The 19,977-nt window shown below is 41.9% G+C and overlaps 1 long non-coding RNA gene across 1 annotated transcript in view; it reads right to left on the reverse strand.

Moving 5' to 3' along the window:
• LOC115900839 overlaps positions 1-18,694 on the reverse strand; it is a 28,222-nt gene extending 9,528 nt beyond the window's left edge. Inside the window, exon 1 of the long non-coding RNA XR_004060487.1 lies at positions 17,424-18,694. This is a non-coding gene — a long non-coding RNA (uncharacterized LOC115900839). The remainder of the gene's footprint in view (positions 1-17,423) is intronic.
• Positions 18,695-19,977: the final 1,283 nt, after the last annotated feature.

Below are 19,977 nucleotides of genomic sequence, written 5' to 3' on the forward strand. Positions count from 1 at the left end.
TAGCAAACAATTTAAACTAATGACTCGCTGCTGGGCAGCCTGCCCTATAATGGCTGATGTAAACTGTGTCTATGTAATGCTGTATTAAGATCTGCGTTCTCCCTCCAGCCTACTAAATCTCCAAACCAATTCATTGAGGGCTTGCATCACTCCTTAAGATTTAGATGAAATTGGCTGTACCCCCAAGTTCACTGCCCTCCCTAAGGTTTCATAAATTTCCAATGTGTTTACGTTTTCAGGCCACTGACTCTGAGCTCTGTCTCTATGGAATGTCTTCCATTCATCAGCTCACCACTGCTTACGATAGATCTCCATTCTAGAGTTTGATCCCTGTTCTTGAGCAAACCACTGCCCTCTTCCTGGATTTCCCCCAGCACTCACACTAGGTTTTTGTGCATTGTAGAAACTTTAATGAAGGTTTGGAGAGACAGCAGAGCATTCATGAGAGCAGTGCAAGCTACTCTAAAACCCCATGTTTGTGAAAGCCACCCCCATCTTCCCTCTCCCAGCCCTTCCGTCTTTTTCTCTGCTCCGCAACACCCGTCTCAGGTTCCTCACTTCTGGCAGAGGGCCCACTCACTTTCTCTCTTGTTTCCTCGTCTCTCACTTCCCAACTCCTCACTCTCACCCTTGGCCCCCCTAGCGGCTTACCCACGTGTTTCTCTACACACTTCCATCCTGTAGGAGGGATTCTGGTGTCTGTTGTCCAGTTGTTTGATCAGCCTAATACAAGTCACTGCTTGACCTGCACCTCTTTCCTGTCTTTCACAATCCTCCTCTTCTGCCCTCTGGATAAGCCAAATCTTCAGGCTTATCCCTCAGACTTTTGTACTCCTTTGTCCTTACCCCAGCACTTGGTGGCCTCATTTACCTTCAGGGCTAGGTCGAAAGCCTTTCTTTGGTGACTCTCGGATTTCTACTTCTGGTTAGCATCTCTTTTCCACCTCCCACCTCCAACTGCCTTCTGGACATTTCCTCCCGCCTGTCATCTCAAGCTTCCTGTGTTTAGAAGCAAACCCCTTCTAGGCACAACTCTCATATTTGCAACTGCCTCCTAAATAATCTCATCATGAGCTGCTCCCCCTTCCACACTAGACTCTCTCCTCTTCTCCACCACTAGACTGCTGTTCCCAGCTGTAACTCTGCCCTTATTGCTCCTCTGCTCAAAAACCTTCCCAGTGTCTTCTTGATATTGTCTGTGGGCCTTACCCTGACTTTCGAGGTGGACCACAAGATAGGCCTGACCTGCATTTCCAGCTCAAGCCCTGGAGTCCAAAAGGAGTTCCAATTCTTACTGTCCATTTACCTGATCCATGACTTTGAGCAAGTTCATTTAAACTCTCCAGCCTCTGTTTATATTAAAGATATCCATATACTGGCCCTTCCCAGAAAGGACTAAAATGTACTGATGCTGGTCCCACCTCAGCCAAGTGCCTGATTAGCTCTATCATGGAGCAGTTTGGTGGGCTGTGAGAAGAGCTGAGTGGAGTTGGGGAAGATGGTGTGTTCCCTCTTCTCTGAAGTTCAGATGTTGACAGGTAGCTGGCATTATGGGCGCTAAGGGCTACAGCCAAAACTTGGGCTGCATCAGAGAATCTGAGCCTGGAAGGCCCTGATGTCATGCATGGCCATTACACAATCGGTCCAGAGTTTATATCCCATCTCTGCCACTTTCTGCATGTATGTTTTGGAGCAAATCACTTAGCTCCTTGAGCTACATCCTCCTCATCTGTAAAATGGAAACCCATTTGAAAAGTTCCTGTGAGGATCAGTGGTCTGAGGTATATGCCTAGCTGGATGCTTGCACTCAGAAAATTTGCTAGTCTCATGATGACTATAAACTGAGCTCTGGCTCTGGATAATATAAAAAGTATCTACAATATTGTACATTTTCCTAAAGTCAACATTTTTTAACATGCAGAATGTGCTAGACAGTGTCATAAAGGCAGCAAGTTTGTATCTTTGTCCTCAAGGAGCTGGAGCATCATGGAGGAGTCACAGCTAAACAGCTACCATTGGGTAGCAGGATGAGTGATGCAGTGAGTGTGTAAGTGAAGTCCTCTGGAAACACAACTGCTTTCTCAATGACCAGCATTTTCTGGGCACCTTCTAGGTAGCAGATACTGTTCTAGATACTTAAGGACCAAAAATCAATACTATGATCCTTGTTCTCAAAAAGTCCATAATCTAATAGGAAAAGGCATCCATGCATTCAGATAGCTACAGTGTGTTGTAAGAGCTAACCTAGAAGTCTGTTCACACAAGGAGCAGTGGGGAAAGTGGGCCAGAGTCACCTGACCATGGGAAAGCTTTCAGGAGATGAACCTGAACTGAGTCTTCATGCAAGTGATCCCCAGAAGAGAGATGAAAGGACGTCAGGGAAAGAGCTTTTAGGATGGGGACAGGGGCCTGAGAGACCATGTGGTGTCATTTGGAGGGCTTGGTGCCAGGGAAGGGTCATGGCCATTGGAATGGATGGAAGGTAAAGATGGAAAGACGTGAGGATCAGCTTGAGAGTGCCCTGTGTATGCCACCCATGCCAGAGAGCTCTTTATTTTATCCTCCAGCAGTGGGAAACTGGGGATGGTATTTAAGCCCATCCTCAGTTACATTCAAAGGCAGGATAATCTTACAGTCTGTCAGAGCTTCCTCTCTCTGTTCAAATTCTTGCAAAAAGAAAGAAACTACCATCTCGTGTTTTAGAAAACCAAAGACTGCAGAGAGAAGCGAAGAGGCGGCAGATTAACAATGCCCCAAGCATTTCACGGTGCATGAGACTCATAAACATTAATGTGTTACTTCAGCTTGTCCTTGGCATCACTAGACCTCAGGAAAACTACCCAGCAGACTCATTGTCCTTTGTCCCTGCCTCTTCCTCCTTATTTCACACCCTGGTTTCTTTGCTTTGCTGCTGTTTTCCAGCTGATTACAGGAAATTTGCCCTGTTTCATGTCTAGAAAGTTAAAAGGAAATCACCCAGTTTACATGAACTCTGAGTGCCATTCTCAATGCAAAGCTCTCCTCCTCCCTCTGCCTCTTATTGTACTGGTGTGCTCATTTGTGAGGTGCCATTCTCTGGGTATATGAGGATATGCAAAAGTTTGTATCTGCCCATCCTCCTTCAAGCCTGCTCCCTGGGTAAGTCCGGTCTGCCTGCTTGGAGTCCTGTGGGCTGGATAACCCAGGGCGAGAGACACAGTGGAAGACGTAGCTTGGTTAGCCACGTGTCCCCATCAGACCTCTTGCTCTTTTTCTGTCCCCAGAGGAAAGGTGGAGCTTTCCTGCCCACAGAACTTAGTTTCATTTTCCCGTTCTTTCTAATGCTCTGTTCCTGCCGTACCCTCCTGGGTAGCACAGGCCTTCGTGTTTCTTCTGGACAGCACTCTGCAGAATGCTTTGGTTCTCCCAACCAAGGGCTTTGTACTACTGGGAAGACCACAGGTTGAAACGCCAGAGAGCACACTTCTCCTCTGATGGTGCAATTGCTTAGTTATTTTGCAACCCCTGCCGCAGCCTCTGGCAGGACCCTCTCTGCCACAGCAGGGAGCCACAGCATCTCTGGCACCCATGCTCCCCTGACCACACCCTGGGAGCGCCTGACTCTTCCCACCACTTTCCGTTACAGAGGAAGCGCCGCAATTTGGAGTATGAGACTGGCCCCTACAGTGGCTCTTCAGAGGGACTAGGGACATAACCTGAAAGTGAGAGGCAGTTTATGCCCGTAAGGTGAAATTTGACCAAATAGAGAACAAAAAAAAAAAGCCCTGACCGGGCTGCCAATAAATTCTATGCCCTCCCTTCCTCCTGCGAGTGATTCCTAGGCTCAGTGGTTTGGTTTGTCCTGCCAGGGATGTCTCATACCACCAAGCAACCAGCTGTTTTGTCATGAAGCTATGACCAACTCGTTAACGAGTATTCGCTTTCCTTCCTCCCAGCCTGAATTTTCCTTTTCTCTTATTTTTGCAACACTACCATGGCACCTCCCAGAAAAGCATTAGCAGGTAAGCTTTGCCTGAGACTCTTTTTGGAGAATCCACTAACCCTGGCCCAGTGAACTCAGAATAACACTCTGAACACATTAATTTGGCTGGTTTGTTCCTGGGTTGGCCTAAGCAGGTTTATAATCACTTTTCCCTGATACCCGCTAAGGCCCCAAAAGGAGACCATTCCTTGTTTCTCCCTTGGAAGAGAATAGAGTCAGATTGGCAGATCCCTGGAAAACACCTAGGCAGACAGAGAACCATCACATCACTATTAATATGATGTGGGGAGAAATGAAAACAATCTAAGTTTCCAAAAATGAGAATGATACATTTTTATAATAAAACGCTAGGTAGACATGTAAAATAATGTTACAAATATACTTATTGACATATAATTCATTATGTGTTAATTGAAAAAAGTAAATTCAAAAAATTATACACAGTGTGACCTCATTTATGCAAGAAAGAAAAAAATATATATATATGTTTAAAAATTGGGGCCGGGCACTGTGGCTCACGCCTGTAATCCCAGCACTTTGGGAGGCCGAGGCGGGTGGATCACCTGAGGTCAAGAAATCGAGACCATCTGGGCCAACACGGTGAAACCCCATCTCTACTAAAAATACAAAAAGTAGCTGGGCGAGGTGGTGCACACCTGTTATCCCAGCTACTCAGGAGGCTGAGGCAGGAGAATCACTTGAACCCACAAGACGGAGATTGCAGTGAGCTGAGATCGCACCACTGCACTCCAGCCTGGGTGACAGAAGGAGACTCCATCTCAAAAAAAAAAAAAAAAAAAAAAAAAAAGGAAGAAGATAAACATCCAAATGCAAACAGAGATTGTCATTCAGTGGCAGGATTATAAGTGGGCTCTCTCTTATATTTTAGAATTTTTCCTCTAAGAATTACATATTAATTGTGATTTTTTTTTATTTAAAAGAGAAAAAAGTTTCTGGGCTTGGCACATTCTGGGCAAATGCACATTCTGCCAGCAATATGCTGTAACATTAGAAGAAAAATTAGATGAAGACCCAGAAAGACTCTGGAGGACTAAAGATAAGAGATATGCTTTCATGTAGGCTTTTACTTATGGTGAGAATAATTAGACTGATATTGTTTAGAATTGCTCCAATAATATATACTTGTTCAAGCATAAAGGTAATACATGTGTGTATATATGTATATAAACAAGAGCAATATTATAGTATTATTGTGGTCACTGTCCTTTGTGAGTCAGCTCATAAAATATACCTGTGTATTTCATTATTTTATTATTCTTAATAATTGAATTATCCTTAATATAAATATGTTGCTCCTTGAATTTTTTTTTTTGTTATGTTTTTAGTTCTTGAGAATTTTAAAGGACAAACCATTGCCTCTGCACAGGGTGGGGCAAATGGTGAGCAGTCTATTTATTCAGCATACACCAAGTTCTGTCTGTTTTTCAGACAGAAACTAGAGAATCAGAATGTAAAGGCACATACAATTCCCTCAGTGAGCTGGTAAGGGACAAGGACCCGTGAACAAACATCCAAGATGGACTGCAATGAGTACTCTATGCCCAGGCCTCTAATGGGCCGAAGAAGGGCATGCAATCCAGGTAGGGAAACATGTAGTCAGGAAAGGCTTCCCCAGAGTAGGTGCTATCCAAGCTGTATGTTGAAGGACAAGTGGTATAGGAAAACAGCTTATTGCACAGCAAGAGTGATGCCATCCTGAAGTGAAATTGCTGTGATGGCTAATGTCTGACTCCTACATAGCAAGGTTTTATGCAGTAAGGTCTTTAAACAATGTTATAGCATAGATAGCCTGAAAAAGATGCTTCCCTAACCTTCCCAATAGTCAGAAGTTTCACAAGAAAATCTGAAACATGACCAACTGCACATGTTTTACTCTAAAATCTTGCTACAAGCGTAGGAATCCAATGTCTCAAAGCCACCAGAGACCTTACTTCTATACCTAAGTCCCTAATAAATGTTGGTTTTTTCTTTTCTTTTCTTTTCTTTTTTTTTTCTGAGAAACTGAATTTGTCAGCCTCTTTCTTTGGCCTCTCAACTCCCTTGGCCTTTAGAGTTAGGTTTGCATAGAACTGTTCACCACATGGAATAAGCAAGAAATAGCCAAAGAAAGAGAGAAGGGCATTCTAAGGAGAGGCTCGGACATGTGGAAGGGAGCACGTCTGAGGATACGAACAGTTAAAAGTGTTGATCAGTGCTGTCCAGACTATCTATGAAAGTCCTACATCTGTGATGTTCAAATGGTAGCTACTAGTCACGGTTGAGCAAGTGAGGAAATGAAATTTTAATTATTTTATTTTTAAAATTTAAAAGGAAATAGCCACATGTGGCTAGTGGCTACTGTCTTGAGCAGTGTGGCTCTACCTAGTTTTTTTCAAAGTAGGTTTGATTTTCATTTGAAAAGTGAAAAAGAGTCAGTACAAAATTTCGAAACGAGTAATTACATGAGTAGATTAGGAAGAAAGATTACTTGCAAATTTGAAAGCAGAGTAATTTGGACAGTTTTTAAGATGCATTCACTTTCCATGACCTTCTTAGAGAAGATTTTTTTAAAAAATGAAGCATAGGCCGGGTGCGGTGGCTCAAGCCTGTAATCCCAGCACTTTGGGAGGCCAAGATGGGCAGATCACGAGGTCAGGAAATCAAGACCATCCTGGCTAACCCTGCGAAACCCCATCTCTACTAAAAAAAAAAAATACAAAAAAAAACTAACCAGGCGAGGTGGCGGGCGCCTGTAGTCCCAGCTACTTGGGAGGCTGAGGCAGGGGAATGGCGTAAACCCAGGAGGCAGAGCTTGCAGTGAGCTGAGATCCTGCCACTGCACTCCAGCCTGAGCCACAGAGCTAGACTCTGCCTCAAAAAAAAAAAAAAAAAAAAAAAAATGAAGCATATATAAAGCAAACTTTGCCATAAAATTCATTTTTGGAGCAAAAATGGACAAATAGGACCTAATTAAACTAAAGAGCTTCTGCACAGCAAGGTAAACTATCAAGGAAGTAAAAAGACAACCTAAAGAATGGGAGAAAATATTCACAAACTATGCATCCCACAAAGGTCTAATATCCAGAATCAAGAAGGAACTAAAACAAATCAACAAGCAAAACACAAATAATCCCATTAAAAAGTGGGCAAAGGGTATGAACAGATACTTCTCAAAAGAAGACATAAAAAGTAGCCAACAAACATGAACAAATGTCCATCATAACTAATCATCAGAGAAATGCAAATCAAAACCACCATGAGACACCATCTCACACCAGTAGAATGGCTTTTGTTAAAAGTCAAAAGATAGATGTTGGCAAGGCTGTGGAGAAAAGGGAACACTTACAAACTGTTGGTGGGAATGTAAATTAGTTCAGCCACTGTGGAGAGCAGTTTGGAGATTTCCCAGAGAACTGAGAGTTGAATTACCATTTGACCCAGCAATCCCTCTTCTGGGTAAAGGAAGATAAATCATTCTACCAAAAAGACACATGCACACATATGTTTATCGCAGTGCTTTTCACAATAGCAAAGATGTGGAATCAAACCAGATGCCCATCAATTCTGGACTGGATAAAGAAAATGGAGTATGTATACACCATAAATAAATGAAATCATGTCCTTTGCAGCAACATGGATGGAACTGGAAACCATTATCCTAAGCAAACTAACACAGAATCAGAAAACCAAATACTGCATGTTCTCACTTATAGGTGGTAGGTAAACACTGGATACACATGGTCATAAAAATGGGAACAATAAACACTGGGAAATACAAGAAGTGGGTGGGGATAAGTGTTGAAAAAAACTATTGGGTGCCATGCTCACTCTCTGAGTGATGTATTTGTATTCCAAACTTCAGCATCACGCAATATAGCTTTGTAACAAACCTGCACATGCACCCCAACTCTAAAATAAAGGTTGAAAAAAATTATTTTTAGAAATGATCTGACAGAGGAAACTACCAAACAATTAGCTCACCTGCAAACTGAAAGGTAACAGATAACCATCCCAGCAGGAAACTGAGAAGACAGCATTAGGGAACCATTCCCTAGGGCCTGCATACAAATGACCAATTACACATATGAAACAGGATTCAACCTCACTAGGATTCTAGGAAATTTCAGTAAAAATTCGATTCTCATTTTCAACTGTCAAATTGGTAAACTTTTACTTTGAAGACTGAATGCTGTTGAAAATGTAGATAAAGAGTTACTCCCTTTAAAACTCTTTAGGAGAATAAATTGGTGCATACTTTCTGGAGGCCAGTTTGGCGAGATTATAGCAAAAGACTTGAAAATGTTTAAGCTTTGTCAGCCAGCTATTCCATTTCTGGGAACTTGCCATTAGGAAGTAATTAGAGATTCTTGAAAAAATTTACGCATAAGGCTGTTCTATGTCTGTGTTACATACAACAGTGACAAAAATGACAACAAATTATTTGTGGTTCCCAACAAAGGATTTCTTAAATAAATTATGATACAGCTACACAACCGAACGATGCATAGTCATTAAATATCATGTTGTATATGAATACTTAACTGCATGGGGAAATGTGTGTGATATATTGTTTAGTAGAAAAACATCAAAACCCTATTAGAATGTAAGATTTTAGTTGTGTATATTTTTAATCATATGAATAGAAAAAATGTTAATGCCGTTTATTACCTAGTGATGTGATTATAGGTGGTTTTTATTTTCTTCTTTGTGTTTCTCTGTATTTTTAAATTTTCTACAATGAAAATCTATGACATTTAAAATAGAAAAGCATTTTTTTAAATTAAGGTTGTCGATTATGTCGGTAGTGTTAAATTGTAACAGAAGTAATGGGAAGTATGCAACCGCCACCTACAGAACTGCCATACTAGATAAAACGATTAAAGTAGCAGCAGGCATCGGCTAGTCTAGACTTGTAGGCAGTAAAGCTTTTAAAGAGGCTAAGTGCCTTTGGAGTCCTTTCCAGAAATTCCTCCCTGCTTTTGGTAGCAGCAGAAGTGCTTTAATTAATCAAGATAAAATGTTTTCAGCAAGAGATAATTATGTATACGAAGTTCATCTTGCAGCCAAAGATGCGGACGGTTTGTAAAAATAGAGGGAATTTTCTCCTTGTTAGGTTCTTGCTAATGTTTTAACCCAGAAAAGTGTCCCAGTACCTGGAAAAGGAGAGAGGAGAGTAGCAAGGAAAGATTTAACCAGACTCAACAACCGGAAACCTCAGCTAATCTGAAATTCTTCTGTCTTTGACTTTCAGAAGAAAATGGAAGATCTCAAGAAAGCAACTCTGAATTGAGATTTGCCCATAACCAATTTTCAGGCTATTTCTCAGGACTTTACCAACTCAGACTAGTCTCCAGATTTTCTATGTCAATATATTCATCCTATTCAATGAAAATAATTTCTAATGGTAAATGTGAGATTCCAGGAGAATTTTCAGAATCAATGAAAATGGATTAAATCATGTTCTACACACTCTACTTACTATGCAGAAGGAAGAGAGGGAGGGACAGAGAAAGGATAGGGAGGAAGGGGGGGAAGGGAGAAGGAGGGAAGAAAGAAAGAAAAAAGAAAAGAGAGTGACTATGTAGACTGGGCTCCACCAAAAAACTCACAAGACTGTGTCAGACATCTGGCTTCCAAGGGTGAGGTACACCCTATGCAGTCTGGCCAGATGCCTAGCGTCACACTTTGGTATTTTCCTTGGAAAATGAGAGTCCTACTATCTCACAGCCTCCCTCTTCCTCCAGAGAGAAGGAAAGGGCCTTTTCCTTCACAAATTGGTTTGGAGGCTCATGGACATTGAATGGCATTCCCATTCCTCATGCCCATCAGGCATTGCACCTACCTTAGTTTCACTGCCAATGTTGCTTCTGAATCTCCCTGATGCTTTTCCAGGAGTAGCTGATGAACTATCTAGACAATTCTGCTCGGACATTTCCCTTCCTGCTGTCTTTTATTACAGAAGTTATTTGTGCTTTGGCATTTGGAAACTTAATGACTTTCCCTTCTTCTCCCGATTCTAACAGATATTTAAAGGGGAAAAAAAGTAGTCTTCTATTTCTAAAGTGACTTGGATGGGTAATGGGGTTTGGGATTAGAAGCAGAGACAGAGGACAGTTGATGGATAAACGATGGCAACTATGGGTCTCAGAAGATGATGATTCTGTTGGAGTCACTGTATATGTGACCCAGGCTGTGTGAACAGGATTGGATTATATGTGGGTCTCAGTAGATAGGGAAAAACAAGGATGGCAGAGAAGAACTTTGAAGAAACATATTTGCTTATGTTATTTCAAAGTAGATTGTAAATAGTTGAGATTGGTAGATGCCGTAGGCAGAGGCAGGATAAAATGAATGAACAATTTCACATGTATGAGAGGTCACACTGCAAGTCTAACCCTGCCTCCGTCGGCAGCAGGGTTCATCCAGAGGCAATTAGATTTCTGGCTCCTGTGAACACCTGGAACCCAGTTTTCCTGCTGCCCCTTCCCCCACTTGATGTGTGTGTGCATACACACACAAACACACATAGACACACACACCCAGCATGTGGCACATACAAGTCAGCAGCAACAGCTCCTGCTCCAGGACTGACATTCACCTGCTGTGTCTAGGTCTCCAGTGCAATGGTCTCTGACTCCTGGCTCCTGAACCATGTGTACCCAGAGGCTTGGTGCCTGCCTGAAGGAGTCTCAGCTGATCTGAGATTCTGTCCTGTACATCCCAGGATTTCAGTGCCAACTGGGTTTGTTCTTTGAAGCTTGACTTCTGTTTACAAAAGACTTGAACATATTTAAGCTCTGTCAGCCAGCTATTTCATTTCTGGGAATTTGCCATTAGGAAGTAATTAGGGATTCTTGCAAAGATTTACGCATAAAGCTGTTCATGTCTGTGTTACATACAACAGTGAGAAAAATGACAACAAATTAAGTGTAGTTCCCAACAGGGGATTTCTTTTTTTTTTTTTTTTTTTTTTTTTTTTTCTTGTTTCTTTTTTTCTCTTTTTTTTTTTTTTTCATTTTTTTTTTTTTTTTCCCAACAGGGGATTTCTTAAATAAATTATGATACATCTACACAACTGAACACTATGTAGCCATTAAATATCATGCTGTATATGAATACTTAACTGCATGGGATTAAATGTGTGTGATATATTGTTTAGTAGAAAAATATCAAATCCCTATTAGAATATAAGATTTTAGTTGTATATTTGTTTAAATGATATTAATAGAAAAAATACTTGAGGGATATTCACCAAAATGTTAATGATGTTTATTACCTAGTGGTGTGATTATAGGTGATCTTTATTTTCTTCTTTATTTTTATTTTCTTCTCATGCTGTACTATACACTGCACCAGTTACTGTCTGTATATTGGTATATGCAGCACCCGTGGTAACTACAGCTCATATCTTAACCAGATAACAGAAACATACCTTAACAGACACGTTACTTCAGTATTTCACTCATATGAAAACACATGTCTCCTGAAACCTAAGTAATCTCTCCACTTGACTATAGTGGTCTTCCCCAGACATTGAGACCTCACCCTTTACAAACTACAGCCCAGATGGACTAAGAAGGTTCTGCCTTTCCTACATTTCTAACCCAGGCTCTATTTCCATTCGTTCTGAATTTAGCTTCTTTCTGGTGTGATTTACCTCACCTTTGCCAAGAAGCAGTATGTATAACTTTGTACTGTAAAAAACACTCAGAGAAAACTATTTGTAATCAAAATCCTGTTCGACATAAATCATAACCAGTGAGGCAGAGTAACCAGGTAGAATATCACACACATTGGAATGAATGAGAACTGCTTTCCAACCCAGGCTTGTGAACTGTGAGATTGTGGACATGCTTCCTAATCTCTGTGAGCCTGTTTCCTTATTTATGAAACAGAAATAATAATGCATGCCTCACAGGGTTGTTAAAATGGTCAAGTGACATAATGCATATCAGGCTGTTAGCAGTAATAGGTGACAAGGCTTCTAACAACTTAATACTGTTTCCCTCTCCCCTTTTCCTAACTTATCTGTGGCAATAAATAGACACTTTTAGAGATTTAAATGTACAGTGTATATGTTCCATGAGACCCAGAACGTATCTGTATCCCCAAGGAATATTACTTAGCACATAGTTAGGGTTCAATAAATATTTGTTTAATGAATGAATGAACCATTGGTCTCTGCCTTTGTCTAGGGAAATGGACAGTATCTGCTCTTTGATGGATTACTTAGTCTAAGAGGGCAATTCATCTTAAGTAAGTTCTCCTCAGCTAGCCTGCTGCCTGACAGACCACGCTGCCTCTTCACATCACCCTCTTAGTATAGTCATGTGTTGCTGAATGACAGGGATACCTTCCGAAAATACATCGTTAGGTGATTTCATCAGTGTGGGAACATCATGGAGTGCACTTATGCAAACCTAGGTGTTACGGTCTGCTCTACACCTAGACTATATGGAATAGCCTATTGCTCCAAGGTACAAACCTACACAGCATGTCACTCTACTGAATACTGTAGGCAACTGTAACACAATGATAAGTATTTGCATATCTAAAAACAGAAAAAAAGGGACAGTAAAATGTTATAAAAGATTAAAAAACGTACATTTGTATAAGGCACTTACTATGAATGAACCTTGCAGGACTGGAAGCTGCTCTGTGTGAGTCAGTGAGTGAGTGGTGAGTGAATATGAAGGCGTAGGACATTACTGTATGCTACCATAGACTTTATAAACACTGCACACTTAGGCTACACCCAATTTATAAACAAATTTTTTTCATTCTTTCAATAACAAATTAGCCTTAGCTTACCAGAGCTTTTTGACTTTAAAATTTTTTTAATTTTTTAAACATTTTGTCTCTTTTATAACACTTGGTTTAAAGTACAAATATATTGTACAACTGTACAAAAATATTATTTATATCTTTGTTCTTTAAGCTTTTTCTTTTTTTTTTTTTTTCTTTTTGAACTAAAACACAAACACACACATTAGCCTAGGCCTACCCACACTCAGGATCATCAATATCACTGTCTCCCACCTCCATATCTTGTCCATTGGAAGGTCTTCAGGGGCAGTAACACACATGGAACTGTCGTCTCCTATGAGAACAATGCCTTCTTCTAGAATACCTCCCAAAGGACCTTCCTGAGGCTGCTTTACAGTTAACTTTTTAATAAGAAGAAGGAGTATACTCTAAAATAACAACATATGGTATAGTAAACACATAAACCAGTAGCACAGTTATTTATTATCAAGTATTATGTACTGTACATAATTATATGTGCTATGCTTTTATATGACTAGCAACAGGTTTGTTTACACCAGCATCACCACAAACACATGAGTAATGTGTTGCACTACAATGTTACAACAGCTACAGCATCACTAGGCAGTAGTGACCACTTGGCTCCACGGTACTTTCAGGGCTGCGAGCTGAGCCACCGCGGGGCTGAGGGCAGTAGGAATTTTTCAGCTCCATTATAATCTTATGGGACCACTGTCGTATATGTGATCTGCCGCTGGCTGAAACATTGTTATGTGGTGTGTGACTCTACAAGAAGACGGGCCAGCTCTGCACAGTTCTCTTAGGCAATTCCCTGGTAGAGTGTCTCAGAGAGGTAAAGTGAAGTTAGGGAGTGGGTGGGGCCCTCTCTGCTCTGGCTCCAGCCCCAGATTTCTTTCTGAAGGCCAGAAGAGTCCTGACTGTCCCAGTGACCTCAGGACCAATTCATCCATTAGGAGCAATAGGCACAGAGGGCTTTTAGAGGCCCACAAAAATGTTTTAATTTTAATTTCTTTTCAAATCAGAAGAAAAATAAATTGCTTATATAATAAATCTGGCCTGTATTATATTAATTTTTATACCAATACAGTCATAAAATCTTTAAAAATTTTAATGGAGGATAAGAATGCTTGTGATTTTTGCACATTAATTTTGTATCCTGAGATTTTGCTGAAGTTGCTTATCAGCTTAAGGAGATTTTGGGCTGAGACAATGGAGTTTTCTAAATATACAATCATGTCATCTGCAAACAGGGACAATTTGACTTCTTCTTTTCCTAACTGGATACCCTTGATTTCTTTCTCTTGCCTGATTGCCCTAGCCAGAACTTCCAACACTACATTGAATAGGAGTGGTGAGAGCGGGCATCCCTGTCTTGTGCCAGTTTTCAAAGGGAATGCTTCCAGTTTTTGCCCATTCAGTATGATATTGGCTGTGGGTTTGTCATAAATAGCTCTTATTATTTTGAGATATGTTCCATCAATACCGAATTTATTGAGAGTTTTAGCATGAAGGGCTGTTGAATTTTATCAAAAGCCTTTTCTGCATCTATTGAGATAATCATGTGGTTCTTGTCTTTGGTTCTGTTTATATGCTGGATTACGTTTATTGATTTGCGAGTTGATGGGTGCTGACGAGTTGATGGGTGCAGCACACCAACATGGCACACGTATACATATGTAACAAACCTGCACGTTATGCACATGTACCCTAGAACTTAAAGTATAATAAAAAAAAGAAAAAAAAAGAATTGTTTCTCCAAAAATGCAAGTTTCTAGATGTCGAGAACCATTTTTTTAAATTGCTTAGTTCAATGGGGAGAAAAATAAAATTTTCTGTGAAGTACTTGAAAATTAAAAAAAAAAAAAATTTTAATGGAGGAAAAGGCTCATGAAGGCAAAAGCCATCGGGGCTCATGGAAGCCATAGTGCAGCCCTCGGTGACCTGAGCAATACAGCAAAACCAGCCAAGTACTGAAATGCCCGGGGAGGGGCTGCTCCCAGGCTCTGCCCAGTCAGGGCAACCCTCAGTTTAGAGGCAGAAGGCCTTCCAAACCACCTCAACCACTTAAATAAGGTGTACTGGGCACCGTGTACCTCCTCCCCTCACTTATTGATACAAAATAAGGGAAACAACATGATCTCACTCTTTCTTCTCCCAAATAACACAAACCCAGGTGTGACCTCATCCCCTGACTCTCAAGTAAGGAAAGCTCATCAATGATCTCACCTCCTTTTTCCTCAAAAAGCAAGCTCACCCATGGCCTCCCCTTAGTCCAGGCAAGATCAAGCCTGATGTCACCCCCACCCCACCCCCCGCCGCCTCCCAATCCCTCCACCCCCATCTGGCTCAGTTCCTCCTCCCCCTCCCCACAGCCTAAGTCTCCCCGTCCCGCCCTCTGGCAGATGACACATTTCTATCCCACTGCTTCTCAGAAGCGGCTCTGTCTGAAGGTGTGGGTGTCTGGCTGGATGCTGCTTCCTCTCAGCCCCAGGGCCAGGCAGCTGTCTAGAGACAGCATGGACCCAGCACCTAGGCAGTGACTCAGCCATGGCAGCAGATGAAAATTTATTCAAGGCTCAACACTAAAAGGGGAGTTTTTAGGCAAATCTGAAGGACAGGCTGAGCCAACTCAGGATGAGAAACTAAAAAGCAAAAGGGGAAATCCAGGGCTGAAAAATTCCTAGAAAATAATTTATAACCTTGGCTGGGAGAAGGTTCTCTAAGTTGACAGGACAAAGCAGGGACAGCCCTCAGCCCCGCAGCTTGCAGCCCGGAAAGTACTGTGGAGCCACGCCATCTGTCTGCCCATGTGCCCCGCTCACTGTTGTACATCCTTTGCAGGTACTGTGCATCTGCAAGGAGAGAATGGCAGGCCCGTGACAGCCTGGGCAGCCGAGGTGGGCAATGGGGGACTCAGGACCCAAAGAACAATACCAATGGAACCTGTAACCCAGATTTTATCTGTGAGAAAGGGGCAAGACAGGGAAGAAGTTAACCTTGTAAATAAGTCTGTTCTGGCAATATGTCATTAGTTGGGGAGATTGTATGGTGTGAGGGTAAGGGGTTTGTGGGAACACTCTGTACTTCCTGTTCAATGTTGCTGTGCACCTAAAACTGCTAAAACAAAAACAAAGTCTAATTAAAAATTGGCTGAGAAAACAACAAAAAGCTGTTCTGTGGTCACAGAGCCCTGCCTAGCATCAGAAGTGGTTTGTTCTAGGTCAAGAGGAAGACTAGATAAGCAGGACCCACCAACCAAGGCGTTGTGATTGTAGGAGTCCCAAGAGATGAAAGCTCTCCTCTTCTCTCAGACCTTCAGCACAACTTTTGGTGTTAAAATTCCTTAACCATGTACAAATTGCTTTGCATTCTACTGCTAAGGAACAAGTGCCATGCAAATACTTAGGGAAGAGATAGACTCTAACATATGAATAGCTGATAACAGATCTTTTCCTAAGAAAAAGTTTCATATTCTAAGCCTCAGTTTCCTAATCTCTGAAATGACAACAATATAATCTGTCTGATGCGATGTCCTCTGGATCAGTTTGTGTTTGTTTTTTTAAATACAGATGGGCTCTCACTATGTCTCAAACTCCTGATCCCAAGTGATCCTCTAGCCTACACCTCTCTAAGTGCTGGGATTATAGGCGTGAGCTGCTGCACCTGGCCCCAGATCAGTTTGAAGTGAGATCTTTACCAGGTCACCACATTTAAAAGAGCTACCTTCCCCTCCTCAACTCTCACTAGCATTTTCTAGCACCCTTCTTTGTTTTATATTTCTATATAACATTTATTATCATTTCCATATCAGATATTTTACTTTTTAAATTCTCTTATCTCTCTCCCTTTGGAATGTAAATTCCATGAAGCCAGGGATTTTTGTCTGTTTTCTTCTATATCTTCAGCACCTGGAATATTTTCTGGCATATACTAGGTCATCAATCAATACTTATTGAATGAATAATTCATATAACATCCTCAGCACAATACCAAGTATGCGATCCTCTTAACTGTTATTTGTTTTATTTTATTTTCAAAGCCCGGACAAAGGCGGCATTGTCCTGATGCTTTGGGAGGGCCCATGTGAAACTAGTTGTTTGGTTTTTCATCTCTGCTCCTACTTTCCTCACATGGAGGTCCTCTCAGGCTTGAGCCAGGTAGACCAGCAGCTGAGCTAGCCTGAAGGCAGTCTCTGATGTCCAGGCAAACTGTCCTGGCTTGGCTTTCTCAAATGAAAAACAAACAAACAACAATAACAACAAAAGCCCTTTTCTCCACTCACACACTTCTGATGCCAAAATTATGGGTCGTATTGAGCAATTCTCCAATTCTCTGGGGACACCAACCGGGTGTTGGATGTCCACTTTACTACAATTATGACACTGGTTAGCTTGTGCTGACAGTTAACACGAGCCCCCACAGGTTAAGGACTCAGTCCCACAAGACTGCCCCCACTTCATTTGTCAACTGCAAGCAGTGGGTCCCCAGGTGACCCATAACTTCCGGCTTGCTTACAGATCAGGGGCTCTCACAATCCCCTAAGCTTTCATCATTTTCTGCAGTGTCTCACAGAACTCAGAAACATTTTACCATTACTAGTTTATTATAAAGGAAAACATAAAGAATACAAATGAGCACACAGACAATGCAGTACCTGGAGGGAGGTCCAGAAGGGTACCAAGTGCAGGAGCTTCTGTCCCCACAGAGTTGGGGTGCACCACCCTCCCAGCATGTGAATGTGTCCACCAACTCAGGAGCTCTCTGAACCCCTTGTTTAGGGTTTTTATGGGGGTTTCATTGCGTAGATGTGGTTGCTTCAATCACTGGCTGTTAGTGATTGACTCACTCTCCAGCCCACCTCCCTCCCAGGAAGTTGAGGTGGGGAATGGGGAAGGGAGATATGGCTGCAAGTTCCAACCCTCTCATCAAGGCTTGGTTTTCTGGTGACCAGCCCTCATCCTGAAGCTGGCTAGGGACCCCAGGTACTAGTCATCTCATTAGCATAAAAAAGACATCACTCTGGAGATTCCAAGGGTCTTAAAAGCTCTTGTGTCAGGGAACCGAGAATAAGACCAAATACAACAAATGGTGCTTCTCTTACTCCTATCATTCAGGAAATGATGAGGTTTTTAAGACCTATGTGTCAGGAACTGGTGTAGAAGACCAAATATGTATTTTGTATTATGTCAGACAGCTATAGGCAGATGATTCAAGGGGCACAGCTACACCTCTAATGCCTTTGTGCAAATTATAAAAAGGTGGCTCCTTCAGGCCCATGGATTGGGGAAAAAGCTTTTATTCCTCTGGGCTGAAACATCGCTGAGACTGGTGAGAGAAGCAGGGTTATAGTTCAACCCACTGTCTTCCCTCCCCATCAGCTGGACACTTTAGCTCAGTACAGAGACAGCACAGCTGTACCTGGTGGCTAACTATGGGAGAGAGTGGTACTGGCAGGCTAGGGATATGTGGAAGACAAAATGCCTTACCTCTACTGTGCTCACCCCAAGGATGAGACTCTTTTTCTTTCCAACTGCAGTTTAATTGTTGTAGGGTTTCCTCAGGATGATGCTCACCTCCTGGTCCTTCTCCACCATGCCTTGACCTGTTCCAGGCCTGTGGCATCAATACTTAAACAGGGCTGACCTAGGAAGAATGGCTTTCTTGGGTGTAAATATTGAACAAGCAATGGACAGAGCCATTTGGGGAGGGGCAATGTGTTGTCATGGAAAGGCCACACATCCTGGAATCAACTGACCTGGTATGGTGGCTTGATGGGTGTCAACTTGATGAGGCTGAACTGCATTTCCCAGAATTCCCTTTGCTGCATGTTTTCCATTAGTGTGGACCACAGGAGATATTGTGTGAGAGTGGAAGGGAAGACGTGAAGCCACAGCCATTAAGTAGCTCACACATGTCTGTGTTGGCATGAATCTGCTGGCTCATTCACTAGCTCCTCCAAACACATGGATGTTTTTGCCTTCCCAGAGCCCTCCACTGTGAGAGCACTTGCTGCTGCGGACTGGCCCCACCTCCTAATACTACCACCTTGGGATTAGGATTTCAATACATGAATTTGGGGGAGACATAAACATTCAGTCCATCGCAAATCTCTTGCATTCTTAGTAGACAGCTAAACAAGCCAACCCAATCCCTGTCGATTGATCTTCTTCTCCCAGTTAAAACACCAGCATTTTCTCAGGATATTTGAGAGCTAGTGCTTGTACTCAAAGAAAGAGTATGGGTAGAACCTGTAAGCAGCATATTAGGCTAGTTGGTGAGGTATTTTTGGGTGGTTCTCTCCAAATCCTACCATGAGCAGCATCATATACTTTATTTGGATTCATAATAAAGGTGATTATTTGTGACCTTATTAACAGGAAATATAAATGCCTCAAAGAAGGCTTCCACTGTTTAAAATTATTTTCCAATTTTATGAGTTTGCTGGAATATGAGGTTATTCAGAGAAGGAGCTCTCTTGCAAGTCCCTGGCATCTTACCCTCAGTTCAATCTGCATTTTCTACTCTCAACATCCACGCATAAACAGCCAGCATCCAGCCACTCTCTCCATTTTATCCTGCTGTGTTATCACCCTGTCCTCCCTCTGTCTTGTCAAAAATGAGAAAAGGCATATTAGCCATCCTAGGACAGCTTGACATGGAAAAAGTGTCCTTTCAAAATCCCAGAATATCACAATGAACTAGTTGAGAAAACACTATGATGGACTGTACTGGCTTCTCCAAAGTCAGCCCCTGTGGAAAAATGTTGAACATTTGACTCATTCACTGACATTTGGGACAGTTAAATGGGAGAGGAAAAAAAGAAAAAGAAAGAAATGAATGAATAAATTGCTTCTTTTTTCTCCATAGGTATCTGATTCAGGCGCCAAAGCTTATGAATCTTGGAATATAGTCAGCTACAATCATGGGTGGTTCTCCAAATGAAGAGTCCAAACACTGGCAAAATAAAAAGCACATTTGGTCCATCACATTCCTAACTGAAATGGATGCACTGTAACAACCCGCAAGTTTCCTGGTACTGCTGCTGTCATTGCAAAACCATGGCTCCTTCAAAGTATCCATCTCTTGCCTCTGCCAGAAAAAGCCAGCCGTTAACAGAAACTAAATCCAAGGTCACTTACTTTCACATAAAGAGAATATTTTGGCAGCTGCCAAAATTCATTTTTCTAATGTGCACTTACCCAATAACT

Source organism: Rhinopithecus roxellana, chromosome 12 (genome assembly GCF_007565055.1).
Source record: "Rhinopithecus roxellana isolate Shanxi Qingling chromosome 12, ASM756505v1, whole genome shotgun sequence".
In the NCBI taxonomy this organism is placed as follows: domain Eukaryota; kingdom Metazoa; phylum Chordata; class Mammalia; order Primates; family Cercopithecidae; genus Rhinopithecus; species Rhinopithecus roxellana.